General features: G+C 40.7%; 2 protein-coding genes across 9 annotated transcripts in view; one reads left to right on the top strand and one right to left on the bottom strand.

Moving 5' to 3' along the window:
- The window catches only part of LOC136863928 (metastasis-associated protein MTA3), a 901,938-nt gene that overhangs the window by 847,933 nt on the left and 33,030 nt on the right, over positions 1-20,975 (top strand). The window lies entirely within an intron of this gene.
- LOC136863930 (RAB6A-GEF complex partner protein 2) overlaps positions 11,659-20,975 on the bottom strand; it is a 457,043-nt gene continuing 447,726 nt past the window's right edge. Inside the window, exon 9 of the mRNA XM_067140369.2 lies at positions 11,659-11,957. The gene's annotated coding sequence lies outside the window, so the exon portion shown is untranslated. The remainder of the gene's footprint in view (positions 11,958-20,975) is intronic.

Raw genomic sequence — 20,975 nt, 5'->3', positions numbered from 1 at the left:
CATTAAAAAATGATCATCTGAAGACACCTTTGCAAAATGATTCTTCTTCTCCTTCTACTTAGCATTGTAAAAGGATTCTTTTTCTCCTTCTTCTTCTACTTATTCTCCTTCTTAATTTATTGTGTTCCGTTTTCACGTTACACCCAGCCGCTAGTCGTTTTATCGAGTAAAACCAAAACTACGAAGGATGATACACTAATTGAAAAAACATACATGGGTGTCATATACTGTATCAAAAACAAAACAAAACTTGGGATAGAGAATGTACACTACAAGGTTCTACTCTTCATGCCAGTATGATCCATCACGGCGGCTATCTACACTACAAATATGACCAGATCAATGCATAGGGAATGTGGTCTTAGATTTTAATAATGGCTTTAGAAAAAAAAGATAGAAAGGGATTCAGCGATAGAGGGCCACTGTAAAATGATTGAATATATGTATGTAAAGATCACACATATTCCAGCTTCCACCCGCAGCCGCACATTGCTATATGCACGGAGCCTGTACTCCATGTGACGGTGCAGATGAGGATGAAGTTGACAAGTTTTATGAAGCACTCATGACATTGTAGTGAAAGTCAACAGCAAGGATATGAGAAGATGATGAATAAATGTGGGGAAGATATGGGCGCCAATTGGAATGGGAAGCGTTTACTGGACTTCTGTGCAAGTATTGGCCTAGAAGTTATGAATACATTCTTTAAACATAAGGCTATTCACTGCTACACATGGGAGGAATTAGTGGGCGTTCCATGGATTTTTTATAATACTATATGATCTGTAGTGAACTACTGTAAGTATCCCTAGGCTTAGGATAGAAGAAGTGAAATCTGTCTGCAGATGATGGTAGAAAATATCCAGGATGAGGAAAGTAGGCACAAGTCCATGGGTATGATTAATGAAAAGTTCCAAATAGTAGACAGTAAGCAGGCTCAGGATATAGAAAGAGAATGGGTGGCGTACAGGGATGCAGCAACAGAATGCCTAGGAACAACTGTGTGAAAAGATGGGAAAGAGTAAAGCATTTTGCTGGAATAATAAAGTGAGAGCAGCTTGTAAACATAAAATTAAGGCGTATCAGAAATGGCTCCAAAAAGAACTTATGCAGACAGGGAATTGTGCGTAGATGAAAGAAACAGAGCAAAACAATTTTTAAATCCAAGAAAAAGTTGTGGAAAGGTTTTGGTAATAACCTGTGGAGGCAATGTCAAGCTGCAGGGAAACCTTCCTGGAGAGTAACAAGTAATCCTAGAATGGAAGGTAAAAACCAAATGAATAGTGTTTTGGGTAAATTAGGTGAACTTGTAGTAGATCCCAGGGAATCACTGGACAGGTGGAAGGAATATTTTGAAAATCTTCTCAACGTTAAAGTCAATATTTCTGTTGCTGCCACAAAGAACCAAGCTGATGGGGTGGAGGACAATGATGTTAGTGAAATTACGCTTCAGGAAATGGAAAAGATAGTAAATTAACTCCATTGTCATAAAGCATCAGTTATAGATCACATCAGACCTGAAATGGTGAAATAGAGTAGAAAGACAGGGATGAAATGGCTTCCTAGAGTAATAAGATTAGCATGGAATGCTAGCGAGATGTTTCTGATGGACAAAATCAGTATCTATAATCAAGGGAACAGGAAGGATAGCAACAACTATCAAGGTATTTCATTGAACAGTACACCAGGCAAGGTGTTTGCTAGCATTTTGGAAGGGAGGGTGCAATCGGTGGTTGAGAGTAAGTTGGATGAAAACCAGTGTTATTTCAGAACACAGAGGGGCTGTCAGGATCAGATTTTCAGTATATACCTGATACATGAAAAATGCTACAAGAGAAGTAGACAGTTACATTTATGTTTCATATATCCAGAGAATGCATATGAAAGTACCAAGAGAGATTATGTTAACCATTCTGCGGTATTATGGGATTAAGGGTAGATTAGTAAAGGCAATCAAAGGCATACATACATACATACATACATACATACATACATACATACATACATACATACATACATACATACATACATACATAAATACATTATCATTATAGACTGTTATGCCTTTCAGCGTTCAGTCTGCAGGCCTCTGAGAATTTACTAAACTTCGCCACAATACTCGATTTGCAACTAGTGTTGTGGCCTCATTTAGTTCTATACCTCTCATCTTTAAATCGTTAGAGACCGAGTCTAACCATCGTCGTCTTGGTCTCCCTCTACTTCTCTTACCCTCCATAACAGAATCCATTATTCTCCTAGGTAACCTATCCTCCTCCATTAGCCTCAAATGACCCCACCACCGAGGCCGGTTTATGCGTACAGCTTCATCCATCGAGTTCATTCCTAAATTAGCCTTTATCTCCTAATTCCGAGTACCTTCCTGCCATTGTTCCCACCTGTTTGTACGAACAATCATTCTTGCTACTTTCATGTCTGTTTCTTCTAACTTATGAATAAGATATCCTGAGTCCACCCAACTTTCGCTCCCGTAAAGTAAAGCTGGTCTGAAAACAGACCGATGTAAAGATAGTTTCGTCTGGGAGCTGACTTCCTTCTTACAGAATACTGCTGATCACAACTGCGAGCTCACTGCATTAGCTTTACAACAACTTGATTCAATCTCACTTACTATATTACCATCCTGGGAGAACACACAACCTAAATACTTGAAATTATCTACCTGTTCTAGCTTTGTATCACCAATCTAACATTCAATTCTGTTGAATTTCTTACCTACTGACATCAATTTTGTCTTCGAGAGGCTAATTTTCATACCATACTCATTGCACCTATTTTCAAGTTCCAAGATATTAAACTGCAGGATTTCGGCACAGTCTGCCATTAAGACCAAGTCGTCAGCATAGGCCAAACTGCTTACTACATTTCCACCTAACTGAATCCCTCCCTGCCATTTTATACCTTTCAGCAGATGATCCATGTAAACTACAAACAGCAAAGGTGAAAGATTACAGCCTTGTCTAACTCCTGTAAGTACCCTGAACCAAGAACTCATTCTACCATCAATTCTCACTGAAGCCCAATTGTCAACATAAATGCCTTTGATTAATTTTAATAATCTACCCTTGATTCCGTATTCCCCCAGTATGGTGAACATCTTTACCCTCGGTACCCTGTCATATGCTTTCTCTAGATCTACGAAACAAAAACACAACTGCCTATTCCTCTCGTAGCATTTTTCAATTACCTGGCGCATACTGAAAATCTGATCCTGACAGCCTCTCTGTGGTCTGAAACCACACTGGTTTTCATCCAACTTCCTCTCAACGACTGATCGCACCCTACCTTCCAAGATGCCAGTGAATACTTTGCCTGGTATACTAATCAATGAGATACCTCGATAGTTGTTGCAATCCTTCCTGTTTCCTTGCTTATAGATAGGTGCAATTACTGCTTTTGTCCAATCTGAAGGTACCTTACCAACACTCCACGCTAATTTTACTACTCTATGAAGCCATTTCATCCCTGCCTTCCCACTATACTTCACCATTTCAGGTCTAATTTCATCTATTCCTGCTGCCTTATGACAATGGAGTTTATTTACTATCCTTTCCACTTCCTCAAGCATAATTTCACCAACATCATTTTCCTCCTCCCCATGAGCTTGGATGTTTGCAACACCACCCTGATGATTTCCTTTTACATTCAGAAGATGTTCAAAATATTCCCTCCACCTCTCCAGTGATTCCCTGGGATCTATTATGAGTTCACCTGAATTACTCAAAACACTGTTCATTTCCTTTTTACCTCCCTTCCTAAGATTCTTTATTACTGTCCAGAAAGGTTTCCCTGCTGCTTGACCTAGCCTTTCCAAGTTATTACCAAAATCTTCCCATGACTTCTTTTTGGATTCAACAACTATTTGTTTCGCTCTGTTTCTTTCATCTACGTAGCAATCACTGTCTGCCTCGGCCCTTGTTTGGAGCCATTTCTGATAAGCCTTCTTTTTACGTTTACAGGCTGCTCTCACTTCATCATTCCACCAAGATGTTCGCCTTTTCCCATCTTTACACACAGTTGTTCCTAGGCATTCCCTTGCTGTTTCTACTACAGCATCTCTGTATGCCACCCATTCACTTTCTATATCCAGAATCTGCTTACTGTCTACTGTTCGAAAATTCTCACTAATCATATCCATGTACTTCTGTCTAATTTCCTCGTCCTGGTGATTTTCTACCCTTATTCGTTTGCAGACAGATTTCACTTTCTCTACCCTAGGCCTAGAGATACTTAGTTCACTACAGATCAGATAGTGGTCTGTATCATCGAAAAATCCATGAAAAACGCGTACATTCCTAACAGATTTCCTGAATTCAAAGTCTGTTAAGATATAGTCTATTATAGATCTGGTACCCCTAGCCTCCCATGTGTAGCGGTGAATAGCCTTATGCTTGAAGAATGTATTCGTAACAGCTAAACCCATACTAGCACAGAAGTCCAGCAAACGCTTCCCATTCCCATTAGCTTCCATATCTTCCCCACATTTACCAATCACCCTTTCGTATCCTTCAGTTCTATTCCCAACTCTCGCATTGAAATCGCCCATTAGCACTATTCTATCCTTGCTGTTGACGCTGACCACGATGTCACTCAATGCTTCATAAAACTTGTCAACTTCATCCTCATCTGCACCCTCACATGGTGAATACACGGACACAATTCTTGTCCTAATTCCTCCCACTGACAAATCTACCCACATCATTCGCTCATTTACGTACCTAACAGAAACTATGTTGCGTGCAATGGTATTCCTGATAAAGAGCCCTACTCCAGACTCTGCCCTTCCCTTTCTAACGCCCATCAAGTAAACTTTATAATCTCCTATCTCTTCCTCATTATCTCCCCTTACCCGAATATCACTTACTCCTAGCACATCCAGATGCATCCTCTTTGCTGACTCAGCCAGTTCTACCTTCTTTCTTCCATAAGCCCCATTAATATTGATAGCTCCCCATCGAATTCCATTTAGTTCGCCAAGTTGTTTCCAAGGAGTCCCTCGCCTGTCAAATGGGAGTGGGACTCCATTACTCCCATAGGTCCGAGGCTTGCTTAAAGTGTTCTGAGCTCTGTAAATTCATGAAGCAGGATGCTGCCCTACTTGCACATAGTCCAAGTGAGGATCTCTCCTCTAACGGGTTATGGACCACCGGTGAATTGTATAGTCCTAGCCGCCTGAGCACAAGGAGGGCCACGACTCAGTATATGTCCGAGATGCCCACTCCCATTCCATAGCAATTGGTATCCCAACTCTCAGGACCACTTACTAGGCCACTCAGCCGTTGCCCATGGTTCATGAACTAGGACGTGACTACAGTAACCCACAAACATGAACCAAAGGCATTTATGTTGAAAATTGGGCTACAATGAGAATTGATAGCAGAATGAGTTCTTGGTTCAATGTATATACAGGGGTTAGACAAGGATTTATTATTTCACCTTTGTTGATCTTGGTTTACGTGGATCATCTACTGCAAGGTATAAAGTGGCAGGCAGGGATTCATTTAGGTAGAAATGTAGTAAGCAGTCTGACCTATACTGAAAACTTGGTCTTAATGGCAGACTGTGCTGAAACCCTGCATTCTAATACCTTGGATGTTGACAACAGGTGAATGAAAATTACCATTTCTAAGACTAAAGCGATGTCAGTAGGAAAGAAACCTAAGAGAATTGAATGTTAGGTCAGGAATTCAATACTCGAGCAGGTAGATAATTTCAAGTATTTAGGATGTGTATTCTCCCAGGATGGTAGTATAGTGAGTGAGCCTGAATCATAGTGCAGCAAAGATAATGCAGTGAGCTCGTAGTAGCGATCAACAGTATTCTGTAAGGAAGAAGTCAGCTCCCAGAAAAAACTCTCTTTACACCGGTCTGTTTTCAGTCCAGCTAGGCTTTACGGGAGTGAACGCTGGGCTGAATATCTTATTCATAAGTTAGAAGTAACAGACCTGAAAGTAGCGAGAATGATCGGTGGTAAAAACAGGTGGGAACAATGGCAGTAGGGTATTTGGAATGAGGAAACAGAGGCCTATTTAAGAATGAACTCAGTTGATGAAGCTGTTCTCATTAACTGGCTTTGGTGGGGGATCATGTGAGGCAGATGGAGGAAGATACTGTTACGTATTTTAGCAATACTATGCATTTTAGTACGTAATGTAAAATTCAGAAGATCATCTGAGATTGCGTTTTCCAACACGCATGTCCAAGATCCATGGGCATGCCATGCTTCTTCATTCAAAATGGCAATCCAGTACACAACAGCAGAGTGTACGGAAAGTGCTGGGGACCCAGAGGGGGTTGTGGTAGGTACAGAACAAAGTGATTATAAAGAAAATATGCAACAATCCCAACAACAAATGATAACATGTATTTTGATGTCAACAGGCAGTAACAAAATTAATAACATTAAGAGAACAAGATGTGTTGAAAATAGAATTGAACATTCACAAAGAAGGTTACAGAAATAATCTAATCGGCCATAAAAAATTGCAACACCAACGTGTTAGTTAAAACATTTCCTACCAGCGGAGATGTGTATCTAAAAGAAATGCCGTAACACAGAAAGTTGGGAATAAGAAAAATGGAAGGCGGTGGAGGAAGGTGGAATCCAGCGTTTTATTCAAATGAAGCATAAAGGAAGCAATGAAGCACAGTTCATTAATTAAGATTTGCTGTAGTGAAATCATCGTCCGCATGTTTGCACAGTATGTTTTCCACCAGAATAGTTTTTGAACAATATAAGATTAAGTTCTCATAATTGAACAGCAAACGTAATACAAGATAAGGAAATGGATAAAAAGACAAGAGACAAACTCCTTAAGTTCAGTGCTCAAAAAACATAACACTTGGCTCACCCAGTGTCACATGATGAAGAATTCCATATGGACGGAATTAAGAAAGGTACGTGCACAAACACGCACATCTTGCTGAAAGCCCTCTACACCAGACCACTATCGAAGCCAGACTGATTCTTGAGGGAAACAGATGACATATTTATAGGAGGACAGATTAGTGGTGTGACCAGCAGTGATTTTACACTCACAGGTCAAACTGTGATTGCTATTTTGCAGTAGCAGTGATTTTTAATTGTGATTATCTGTGATTCAGCCAAAACCACCTAGGATACAAGGCCGGTACACTCGAAATATGACATCATCACTCTGCTGCCTACAGGAGTACCGAGGAGTACAATGTCGTGTAGCAAATACTCATTTTCAGAATTATATTTTAAAAATTATATACATTACCCTTTCTCAAAAATATTATGAGTCATAACATAGAACACTCCACCGTACAAGTCAACAAGGACTATTTTATCATAATTACTAGTTCATGTACCCGTGCTTCGCTACGGAATTCTCAGAAAGACTGACTTTGTGGTTTTCCTAACTGAAGTCAATATAGGTCATTACAAAAACGTCAGTAGGAATGTAGCAATTAAAAGCAACGTTGCAGCCCTGAAAATGGTTTTCCATGGTTTCCCATTTTCACACCAGGAAAATGCGGGAGATGTACCTTAATTAAGGCCAAGGCCGCTTCCTTCACACTCCTAGCCCTTTCCTATCCCATCGTCGCCATAAGACCTATCTGTTTCAGTGCGACATAAAGCAAATTTTAAAAAAATACTCGGTCCGCATCAGTAATCCTATCTATCGGAGATGGGTGGCAACAGATGACACAAAGCACATCACAATAAACAATGGTCAATGTAATGTTATTGTTGATCAATTTTATGAGCTTTCTATACTGTAGCCCTTCACATTTAGTTTTCTTTCGACTTTGCTGTATTAGGGCATCTTATAAAATTATTTATAGCGTAGATTGTATTTCCTTATTCTCTGACTTTACATACCGATTTACCTATTTTCTCGTGATTCAGCGCTGATATGGACTTGGTAACAAAAATCCAAATTCATGAATATATCTGTGATCATAGCCAGTACGGTAACAATATATAAGACAAATGATCAAAAATTTAACATTACATATCTTTAGTTATGTAGTATTTGTCGATACGACCACTATTCACATAAATATTTGAGAATTAGTTGGTAGGCCTTCCCCTAAACTACCATTTCACTCAGCGTGAATAAAATCATTTATGGCCTAGATTGTGGCGACTTATTCTCCGACTTTGCGTTACGATTTTCATTCAATTCTCTTCAGCCGTTTTCTCGTGATGCGTGTACATACAGACAGACAGACAGACAGACAGACAGACAGACAGACAGACAGACAGACAGACAGACAGACATTTCCTTGTTACTGTGGACACGACTGATACAGAAATACCATCCTTTTTAAATTCAAAGCAATGTACAGAAAAACCTCTTATTTTATATACCATATATAAATTTGAGAGCTGGCCCCGTAGTGTAGGGGTAGCGTGCCTGCCTCTTACCCAGAAGCCCCGGGTTCGATTCCCGGCCTGGTCAGGGATTTTTACCTGGACCTGAGGGCTGGTTCGAGGTCCACTCAGCCTATGTGATTAGAACTGAGGAGCTATCTGACGGTGAGTAGCGGCCTCGGTCTTGAAAGTTAAGAGAAACGGCGAGAGGATTCGTCGTGCTGACCACACAACACCTCGTAATCTGCAGGCCCTCGGGCTGAGCAGCGGTCGCTTGGCAGGCCAAGGCTCTTCAAGGGCTGTAGTGCCATGAGGTTGGTATGTTTGTTTTTATATAAATTTGAGGGTTAACCAGTGGTCTTTTATCAAAATCATTGGTATAATTATATTGGAATTATAGAGCTCCTCATTAAGGAAGAAATAAAAACAGGGAGTGAGTAGGAGGAAATGACTATTCTGATAAAATGTGTAAAAAATTGCCCAAAACTCACTCCGAGTTTGCCTGCTGCCACTTCTCTTGTTAGCAATAAAACGCATCTTAGTTCAGACCACTTATACTATTATACAATAGTGTAAAAACAAAAACAGTACCAGTAGGCTAAATCTTATGCCTACAACGTCAGAAATCACTGATTAAAATACTTAGTTAACTCAACTGCTACCATCACCCTTTTTCACTTTTAGACCTACAACCACAAGCCACAACCCAATAAACAGAATGAGATAATGAAAAGACTAAATGAAATCACAGGTTGGGAGGTTATAAATCCCACAGCACGACAACAGCTCCTTTAAAAAATGGGCAAAATGGCTTTAACGGCTGCAGATTTTATTCTATTTCTATTCCTGTGATGGTACGACAATGTCAACAATAGCTGTTTACAATCACAGCGCAGCCACAACTGCAACTGTGGTGTGGATCACAGACTTGTGGGCGTGATGCTGTGATTAGCTGCTACTGCTTTCTTAACTGCTAGTCTGCTAAATGCTACTGGCTGCTACTATTGGTCTTGGCTGTGCGTTTCAGGCGGGTTGATCACGTTAGTTTATCAATTTCTTGCAGCGCAGCGCTGCTGGTACTGATTAGATTATGTGCGACTGCTTTCTTAACTGCTAGTCTGCTAATTGCTACTGGCTGCTGCTATTGGCCTTGGCTGTGCGTTTCACACTGGTTGAAACAGCACAATCGCAGTTAAGATCTGCTAGTCTGGCCAACCCGCTAGCAGGTTGAACTGTGAATTCACACTAGCAGTGATTTAGTAGCAGGTTTGCAAATCGCTTCCCATCACTAGGACAGATGGAATATCCTCGAACAGTGGAAGCATGGAGCCGCTTGAAGAAAGTTCGATGATGTCACTAGTCACATGGTGAGAGAAGCCAATGGAAGCTCAACATACTCAGCATGTAGTAGGAAGGCGAAGATGGCGATGGTACAAGCGTGTAAAGCAGGTACAGAATTTTTTTTTCCCGTTTAAAGGGAGCACATTACAATACTGTGACGTGTTGGCAGGGTAATTAAATGAGTACAGCACCTGGTAGCGCCCTATTTCTAAGATTTATTAATATTTATTATTTACATACACACAGACGATAGCAGAGATTACAACTTACACACGTACACGGTCACAAACTTACACTGTTCGTGCGCTCTCTCTCTTAGTTTCTCGTATGTTCCATTTACAGTGACACACACACACACACACACACACACACACACACACACACACACACACACACACACACACACACACACACACACACACACACACACACACACACACACACACACACACACACACACACACACACACACACACACACACACACACACACACACACACACACACACACACACACACACACACACACACACACACACACACACACACACACACACACACACACACACACACACACACACACACACACACACACACACACACACACACACACACACACACACACACACACACACACACACACACACACACACACACACACACACACACACACACACACACACACACACACACACACACACACACACACACACACACACACACACACACACACACACACACACACACACACACACACACACACACACACACACACACACACACACACACACACAGAGTCGTTAGCGCTGTCACGGTCCACAGCCTACACGTCAGTCTTGCAGGTCGGGATAGTATCCGCTGTTCACTCAATCCATCGAACCCCGTTCGCAGTCTACACACGTCGTCACACAGTGTTCCCTTCTTCACCGCTCCAGAACACCCAAGGTTCTTCTCCAGCAGACAGGCACAAGGGACGCGCACACACACGGCGTCAGGGGAACAGGAACGAGTCCTCGGCTCTAACAGGCAGATAATTCATTAGGCTGCACTCTCCCAGGCCATCACTGACTGCGCTCCAGCGAACTCAATCTCGCTTTTACTCACTAACTCCGTCTAACTTTCACTGACTGACTGTCATTCCAAGTTACTCCTCTCCTTATATACCTGCTCTGGGCCTTCCAGAACAGTCCGGATGCTAGATGTCTCCAGGAACCTCGCGAGATGGAAGACTCCAGATTAATCGTCGAGTAATTTCCATCGTCCCATGCGGCGCGACCACGGACAGAAGAGAGAAGGGCCCGCCCAGCACTTAAATGTTGCTCGCGATTGGCGCGCTCGAGCCTAAGGGGGTGGGGCGATGGGTGACGCGCTCGGCGCGTAGCGACTTGGCATGGCGGATGCTATAACCATTACATTACCTAGGAAAATATTAGACTCTGCCGTGGAGGGTAAGAGAAGTAAAGGGAGACCAAGATGACAGTGGTTAGACTCAGTCTCTAATGATTTAAAGGTAAGGGGTATGGAACTAAAGGAGGCCACAGAACTGGTTACAAATGCAGGATGGTGGAGATATTCATTAAGTTCACAAAGGCTTGCAGACTGAACAATTAAATGCATAAAAATCCATAACGGAGTGGGTGGGGATGTGTTTGTGCGTGATCGTTCCCTTTTAAAATCCATCAACCTAAAATGGGGTAGAAATTGGTCCACCTAGAAATTGGTCCACCTATTGAATACAAATTTTTTTAAATGACATGTATAATCTGTATTTTCATTAAAAGCTCTTGGGACTTGTTTCAACCCTTAGTAATAAGGTCATCCTCAGCCATTTACTACAACACAACATTGGCAAAAGTAATAAAATAATGAACACTAAAAAATACAGAAAGCATCTAAAATATGATAAACACAGACATATTAAAAAGTTCATAAAATCTTGATAGTCATTTGGTTACAATGATGTTAATAAGTAAACCAATGTCCTTTCAAATTCTTGAGGAATACTGATGTCTTATGTGAAGATGATTAAAAGTGCTCTTTAAGCTGAATGGCACAATTTTCAAATTATAGGTGTTAATAACAGCCAGTCACTTCTTGAATTTCAGAATAGCTTATATGTGAGTGCTGTTAAGATGTGATAGTGGAACACTTCTGGTGAAGGCTGGCTTAAGGGGACTGTTGCAAATGTGGCCCAGGTGGAAGAAATGCAGACTGTTGTCAATATGGATCATATGTTGTTTGACCAGATTGGATGTCTAGAAAAGAAAGAAAATAAGTCAGGATGCTGACTAGTTTAGAATACAGATCAACATGAAATTCATATCATATGATATAACATCCATAGTCGTCGTATAGCACAATCTGACTTTTAAAAGAATTTATTTCCTTGAAGATCTTTTTTTTTTTTTTTTTTTTTTTTTAACAATTTGCTTTACATCACACCAACACAGAAAGGTCTTATGGCAATAATGGGATAGGAAAGGAATGAGAGTGGGAAGGAAGCCACTGTGGCCTTAATTGAGGTACAACCCTGGCATTTGCCTGCTATGAAAATGGGAAACCATGGAAAACAATCCTCACTATTTCCCGAATGCAATTACCTCCCTTAATGCGCTTATCATTTTACCTTTCTCATCGATTACCACCCTTAACCTTTTACCCCTCTCAACAACTGCTTTACCTACTCCCTTCCATTGATTAGATAATTCCCTCATCTGTTCAAATAACAGTCTCATAAGATCATTATTCCGCCTCTTGCCATTTCTTGATGGGTGCAGTATTTTTGTATCCGTCTCTTGGTACAGGCCAGAGCAAATTGTAGCTTCCACCAATGTCCCAGTCTCATCCATGGCTGTGGCAATATGGAAGCTGCTGGAGTATGGGTGGTGCTGAGTAATGACATATGGAACACGACTAGTGTCTTAGTGTTATGATAGGTGTTGCTCATAGGATCAGTCGTGCTGCAGTAGCCACCTTCTGGCCCAGTGAGGAAAGCAGTGGCAAACTACCTCACTCCTCATCTTGCCTAGTACACTTCATTTGGGCTCTGCCATTAGTTTTTGTGGTTTTCTTATAACTGCATAGCCACGAACCTGCTACGCTGGCGTAGCAGGGGGAGAGGTAATACTCCCACGTGGTGCGTCCCAGGTGGCAATCAGTACCGTTATGAGGGGCCAATAACTTGGATTTTGGACCCCCTTTAGACTGCAAGCATCATCGTTTCAGCGTTATGGTATAGCAGCAGTCCCTTGGTCAGTAATCCTCTTCTTTTATGTCAGTTTCTTTGAATGTAAAGCATTGCGGATCGCATCCACTGATTGTTTTAAATTCATGTCCATCCATTCATTCTTCGTTCTCACGCTTTGAATTCTGGTCAGTGGAGAATTTTAGACTTTTAATTTGTCATTCCATTTCGTCTCATTTGGTACCATTAGGGGCCAATGACCTTGATATTAGGCCCCTTTAAACAACAATAATAATCATCATCATCATCATATAACTGCATAGCCTTTGGTGATGCCATTTGAGGATCCAACCAGCCTCTGGGCTGATGACCTAACAGAACATAAGATCATTATTATCCCCCATACTACTTTGATTTTCCCCACTGCTCATTTTTTTCTCCCTTCATCACCGCAGATAAGAAACAATCCCCCCAAATGATTCACTCTGTACACTTGTGTTTACACTATTGCTGCCAGTACTTGCACTCTCAGACATTATTCTCCTTTGTATTTCTCTACTCCTTAACCTCAAAACATCAGATTCACTGCCTTTCCTTCTCATAACCTCTAAATAAAATCACTCCACCACAAGTACATTATTCTCCATTGCATTTCTGTACTTCTTAACCTCAAAACATCAGATTCACTGCCTTTCCTTCTCATAACTTCTAAATACAATCACTTCGACACAAGTATACTTAATTTTTCCTGTGCATACCTAGATAATGAGCAAATCTGGACCTCATTCGTGCCCCACGTTAGGTGCCAATTATAACTACTTGACGAAATTGATTGATAAATGGTAACTAGTATAAAATATAAATAACAAAATTGAGCGCCACTTGCAAAAGATTTACAGGAATAATTGACTCTGTAGAGCATGAAAGAACTCCCTCTCCCAAGGCGACGGTCATCAGGCTGACGAGGCTCCAAACTTAATTCATTACCTTACCTGTTACTACACTCACACTCATAAAAACCAGAACACCTTGAAAGACTAGAGACAGGAAGTTCATATTCACAGGACATGTGCACTAATATGTTCTGAAGAAATTATTAGCATTTGAACCATGTTGGCCCTCAGGTTCAAGGTCCTCATCGATATCTCGACGCACCACACTGACTGGTAAATTGTGCCTGTGGCTCTCGCCGCTATAAACCAGAGGTAATGGATCAGTGTGACCTGAGCAGACATGCAGGATGCCTCGCAGATGTATGCGAGAACAGTACCATCAGATGAGTTTGAAAGAGGGCGCATTATTAGCATGAGATAATGTGATGCATCCATCCAGGAAATTGCTGCTCATGTGGGACGAACGGGTGTGTACAGAATGGTTTACAGAAGGCCATAGAACATGACGAGATGGGTCTGGTTGCACCACCCACCCCCCCCCCACCCCCTTCCTCCGAGAAGATTGACACCTCATCTCAATGGCATTGCAGGACAGATCTGCAGCCTCCTCAGCTCTGGCACAACAGTGGAACAGCGTAACACATTATACACTATCAGGAGTGACAGTTCGTCGCTGTTTATTCTGGTGTGGGTTACCGGCACGGCGTCCACTTCTCTGCCTACCTATGACTAATGTGCATAAACATGCTAGACTGCAGTGATGTATGGAACGACATCACTAGGGACAGGAATGTCAGCAGATAGTGTTTTTGGACAAATCCAGATTCTGTTTGTTTGAAAATGTTGGCCGCTTTTTGGTTCACCGCAGACAGGGGGAGAGGCATCACATTGACTGCATTTGCACAAGACATACAGTGCCAACTCAAGGCCTTATGGTGTGGAGTGCTATTGGTTACAACCACAAATCATAGTTGGTGCATGTCCAGGGCACTGTAACCAGTTTGACCTACGTAATGACATCCTGCCTTACACTTTCTGCACGACACCCTGGACACCATATTTCAGCAGGACAATGCGCGACCAACATGTTGCTGCACGAACACGTACTTTCTTGTTGTCACAGGATGTCAGACTGTTGTCATGGCCCGCCCGATCACCAGACTTGTCGCCAATCAAAAATGTGTGGGATATGGTGAAGAGACGGGTGCAGCGCTGTAACCCAACGCCAACCACCAAAGATGAACTATAGAACCAGATGAATGCAGCATGGATGGCTATACCCCAGGACACCATTCGCGCCTTATTCACGTCAATGCCATCACACATGGAACAAGTTAACAGTGCTCATGGAGGACCCAGTGCCTACTAGGCAACAGGACACATGCTGAACCTAGGTGACTGAAATGCTAATCGTTTTTGCAGAACGTACTAATGAACATGCTCTGTGAATATGAACTTCCTATCTCTAGTCTTTCAAGATGTTCTGTGTTTTTTTTTTTTTTTTTTTTGTGAGCATGAGTGTATTTATCTCTCAAAATAAATTTGGTCCACATGCCGGGTTTTTCCTTACTTCACCAATAAGAGATTTACCACAAGTTTCACTACATGAATTTACTCCTGAAACAAAATAAAACAGAACAAACACCAACAATAATCGTCACATGATGAGACCAATACAAACATCCACAAACAACATCTACAAGCTATACACAACTATACATAGTTCTGAAGCCCGTGCTTCAAATTGATCATTATCCTACGGTTAAGATGACTGTCCATTCCTAACCTTATATACATAAGCACAATGGCATCATCACCGTGGAATCTGTTTATCCTGGGTTATAACTGTATGTTAAAACAAACTTAGTCACTTCACTCTGCTGTGTTAATCAAACTTCACCAAGTAAAAGAACAACTTCAAGACAAATGCCACGTCAAATCAAGCAAGGAACAACCATGCGCTCAACACTTGGCCAAAAATTTCTTCTGGCAATAGTCAGTTCTGTGCACAACACATTATCTCCAGATTACACCTATGAAATACTACCCACATGGTGCATTTCCTTGGAGATGAATAATCCTGAGTCTTACTTATAAAAGAACATTCTGTAGCCTCTTTCACCGTATACACAACCTGGGAAATTGCCCCGTTTTGGGTCACAAAAATATGCCTGTATAAACTGGTGCTTTTCAATTCCACTTGTTACTTTCTCTAATTCCTCATTAGTTTTTTATGAACAGAAAGCTCACATATACTTGCAGACTGTACGCTGAAAGGCATAATGGTCTATAATGATAATGTATGTGTGAAAGCTCATGGCCTACTGCTCGGTTACCATTTTCTTCCACAAACTTCTACACTTTTAGCTTGAATGAAGCTGTGTGGCTGTTAACTTTTCCCTTGACAAATGTTTACTGACAGCTCGACAATGGTCGAGTTCAGACTGTGCGGCTCTTAATTGGGGCAAAAATTCACGCAAATATTTCAGTCAAAAATTTGCAATATACTATACTATTCTATTTACTGGTTACCTGTTTTCACAAGTATACGTCTCAAGACATCAATATTATCCTTATTTTAAGTATTGTGTTGGATGTTTTCTCTGGTTGTAAGTTCATTCAGATGGTTTTTAAATACAATAATGAGATAAAAATATACAGATTTATAATTGTTAATATTTTAAGCCTGGTAAAAAGGGGACGACAGTGCTCAAAAGAGCCAGCTTTACACATTACATGAACAAGCTGCTTCTGCATTAGCAATACATTATGGACAATATTTTAAGCCTGGTACGACAGTGCTCAAAAGAACCAGCTTTACACACTACACGGACAAGCTTCTTCTGTATTAGCCATTATGGACACAAGATGAATGTCCCCACAATAGTATGCCGTATGAAATATGGTACTGGAAGAGTCCGAAATGTGCCATTCTCAAATAGTCTGTTGTTACTAATTCCCTCTATTTCCACATAAGATATGAGCCCATGATATCTTTTTATAGAAATGATTGACATGCACTTTCCAGCTTAATTTGGTATCAGTATGAATACCCAGTAGCTTAACTGACTGAATTTCTATATTATTGGACAATCCTAACAGAAGATGTTGAGTTTTATCCTCGTTGCAGAGTAGTTTATTACATAAAAACCATTTCACTGCAGTCCTAAGAGCTACTTGTGTCATCTCTTGCAGTCTTAATACGTCCTGATTCATATTATTAGTATTCTTAATATACACAAATGATTTAGGGAACAATGTTACATCAAAAATAAGATTGTATGCAGATGACATAATTGTTTATAGTGAAATAAATAACATTGACGATTGTTCAGAATTACAAAGGGACCTTGAAAGTATCCAACAATGGATTGAAGAAAATAATATGAAGGTTAATGGGGGCAAATCAACTGTTACAACTTTTACAAACAGGAGCTTTAAAACTGAATTTGAATATACTTTGGATGAGGCAGTTATCCCAAAAGATGGCAAGTGCAAATACTTAGGTGTGAGATTTGAAAGTAATTTGCACTGGAAGGGTCATGTTGATGACATTGTTGGGAAAGCATACAGATCGTCATATGTCATAATGAGGCTACTTAAAGGATGCAACAAAGAATTAAAAGAGAAAAGTTACTTCAGTATGGTTCATCCATTCTTGGAATATGCAAACAGTGTTTGGGATCCTTGCCAAGAATACCTAATAAAAGAAATAGATAGTGTGCAGAGGAAAGCAGCAAGATTTGTAACAGGGGGATTTCAGGAGAAAGAGTAGTGTATCAGAAATGTTAAAGGAACTTGGGTGGGAAACTTTAAGTGAGAGAAGGGAGAAAACTAGACTTATAGGATTATATAGAGCCTATACAAGAGAAGCAGCATGGGGAGATATCCGTGAGAGGCTTCAGTTGGAAAATAATTATATCGGCAGGACAGACCACAAATATAAAATTAGAGGGAATTTTAGCAGAAGCGATTGGGGTAAATTTTCATTCATTGGGAAGGGTGTGAAGGAGTGGAACAGTTACCAGGGGTAGTATTTGATACTTTTCCAAAATCTGTACAGATATTCAAGAAGAGAATAAACAGCAACAGAGAAAATAAATGAAGTGTTAGAGGGCATTCGACCAGTGCAGGTTATTGTAAATAAAAAAATGTGTGTGAATAAATTAATTCCATCCCCTGGTCTAAGGAGTTTGGACAGCCAAAGTAGGGGACTGTCTGTAGGGGTGAAGTACAGTGGGGACTTTGAAGGCCATGGGACTGCTACGGTAACTGTGAAGGCCCTTCAGGAACTCTGAAAAGTGGTGGCAAAAGGGGCTCTGGTTAAGACGCAGCAGGTCGTTATGCTACTTAGGTTCCAGAATGAGTAAAAAAAAAAAAAAAAGTAAATAAATGCAATGTAAAGTTTAATCTTATACCAGTTGTATAGTATCGTTTGAAGTAATTCCACATACTGTATATCAGTTGACTATATTTGTAAGTAGTACAGGAGACATTATAAGTAGAATTTTGTAAACAATATAAATTTATTAAGGATGATCTTGTGTTTAATAGAAAAAAAAAAAAATTGTTACCGGGCGAGTTGGCCATGCGTGTAGAGGCGCGCGGCTGTGAGCTTGCATCCGGGAGATAGTAGGTTCGAATCCCACTATCGGCAGCCCTGAAAATGGTTTTCCGTGGTTTCCCATTTTCACACCAGGCAAATGCTGGGGCTGTACCTTAATTAAGGCCACGGCCGCTTCCTTCCAACTCCTAGGCCTTTCCTATCCCATCGTCGCCATAAGACCTATCTGTGTCGGTGCGACGTAAACCCCCTAGCAAAAAAAAAAAGAAAAAATTGTTAGCGTAAATTGCATAATATTGTATTATAGGAAAATTTTCTTCTCTTGTTAATTTAATATTTAGTGCTTGACAATAATGTATTTTAGTGTACCATTTGCCACCGAGGTAGACACGTCATTTGCAAATAAAGAGATTTTGATTTGATTAGTGTTGTGTCATCCGCATATGATATAACTGATAGTGACACAACATTTTGTGGTAAGTCATTAACAGCATCATTAATGAGAAATGGGCCAAGTACAGATCGTTGTGCATCACCTGTCATAACATCTTTAAATACAGAATGTCTATTTCTAATTGCTACAAACTGGCATCTGTTACTTAAATATATCTTAATTACATCCAAAGTGTGATTGGGTTGGACTTCTACCTCCCTATGGATTCTATGAAAGAGCCTGTTTTGGTATCTTACAACAATCTTTCCCTTCAGATGTGCTCCATCTTTCCTGCTTCCCACCATGCCATTTCTGCATTATTGTTCTCATTTATATCAAGAGATGCCTCTGTAAAACTATGAATCCCAGTTTGATTACTGCCAGTTAAATCAATTACAAATGGACCCATTTCTTCTTCTTTTGAATTTATTTCACCCACGGAAGAAAGACCTTTATCGCAGTCTATCGTCGGGTCATGATATCATGTTCCAAGATGCTCTTACCCACACTAGACACTATAGGTCCAGGATTATACGGGAAGCTGTGGAAATACGTAGAAATCCTAACAATTTCAATTAAGTAATACCTGGTTGCCAGCCATTAAGAATTTACGTAGGTAGTTCCCTTCCCTGTTTTTTCACTATTCTTATTTCATCTTGGTTTTTTCCAAATTCATATGTTCCTCGGCGCCAGATGTCTCATTCCTGGCTTGTGTCTATAACATACACCTCGTCAAGTTCATATGTTACGTACACACGTTGTGTGAATCGCTTAGTTTGATGGTTCGCTCAGCTTCCACTTCGAACGCTAGCGTTCTTGCGATGTCCTGGGAACCATCTGGTAGCGAATGAACGTACAATTTCCACTTTTATTATAACGTCTAAATTTTTAAAGAGTCATTGTTTAGGAAGCCTTTCTCATGGACAGTCGAGATTTCTTCTGAGGACGCAGGGCACCGTTCCCTGCGAAACGTTAAAAATTTCACCTTATTTTCTTGACACGGCATAAGCCCAAAAGCCTGTACAGCATCCTGTCTATAAGTAGGGGCCGTGAAAGCATCAATGGCAACAGAAATAATACTGTAATATTGAATGACAAAACCTGTTTCATGTAAATGATCAATGGTGAATAAATATTCTTATTCTTATTCCTCAACCACGTTATGAGAAATGGTAAATGTTAAATGTTGGAACAGATCAGAAGGGAAATAGATTGTTATAAGATACCAAAACAGATTCCACAAAAGGTCCTTAGGCTCAAGCATCCAACCATGGTTGCACTCCCAGTTCACCTGCCAATTGAGGGAGTTATGGGATATTTATATGCACAATAATGAGTTCTAGAAGGTACGGGAGACGTATGGAGCCTGTAAGAGAAGATAACGGCACAGTGAACAAAAAAGGGAGTAATAGCTATAAATCCAACATGGCGAACAGTATGCGAGAGGCAGGAGTACGTGGCAGTTCGATAATGCTGTGAAAGGCCAGATACATGAATAGGACATCCTGAAGGCAAGTCATATCATGCAAGAAAACACTGATTACACATCACACCCCGCACATACTGGAAAAAGTACGACAGAACTTTGTGTGTGTTTTGTTGTGATGCAGTGCTTCATCTTCTTTCTTGTGGCTTGTTACTTCTTTGCCTCATTTGATTATAGATTCTTAAAGAATTGCAGAAGAGGAGATGCTCCAAACAGCATGTAATGTGGAATCATAGGTGGTGCCAACCAGGAGACAGCAGCATGCTGAGACCCATATATAGAGGTGGAGAAGATAATACTCTGAAAGAAGAAATGAGCAAACCAGAAAAGGATTCTAACAAACTCACTGTTGAGTTCCCAGGCAAAATGGCTGACATATCAGAGCACTCTGGTTGACAAAGGGAAAAGGGGAGGAGGGTAGCAGCCAGTTTTCAATTGGCCAGTTACATTTGAGCTTTTTACAATATATTCTCCCAAGGATATAATAAATTAAAAGTGGGCAAGAAGTGAGAGTGGGAACACAGCTGGGTGGATGCTTGAGGAAAGTGAGGTAATAAGGCTTGGGGTAGAGAGAACACTATTATGGTACATATATTTTAATTTGTGAGAGATGAGCTCTGTTAATGTCAAAGGGAGTTTATATTCCTTGCAAGAGGGCATTGACTGGAGTTGGGAGGGAAATAATATGATAGAGCCCGCTCCATGGAAGACAA

Source organism: Anabrus simplex, chromosome 2 (genome assembly GCF_040414725.1).
Source record: "Anabrus simplex isolate iqAnaSimp1 chromosome 2, ASM4041472v1, whole genome shotgun sequence".
Taxonomy (NCBI): domain Eukaryota; kingdom Metazoa; phylum Arthropoda; class Insecta; order Orthoptera; family Tettigoniidae; genus Anabrus; species Anabrus simplex.
This window is presented reverse-complemented; position numbering and strand designations above follow the sequence as displayed.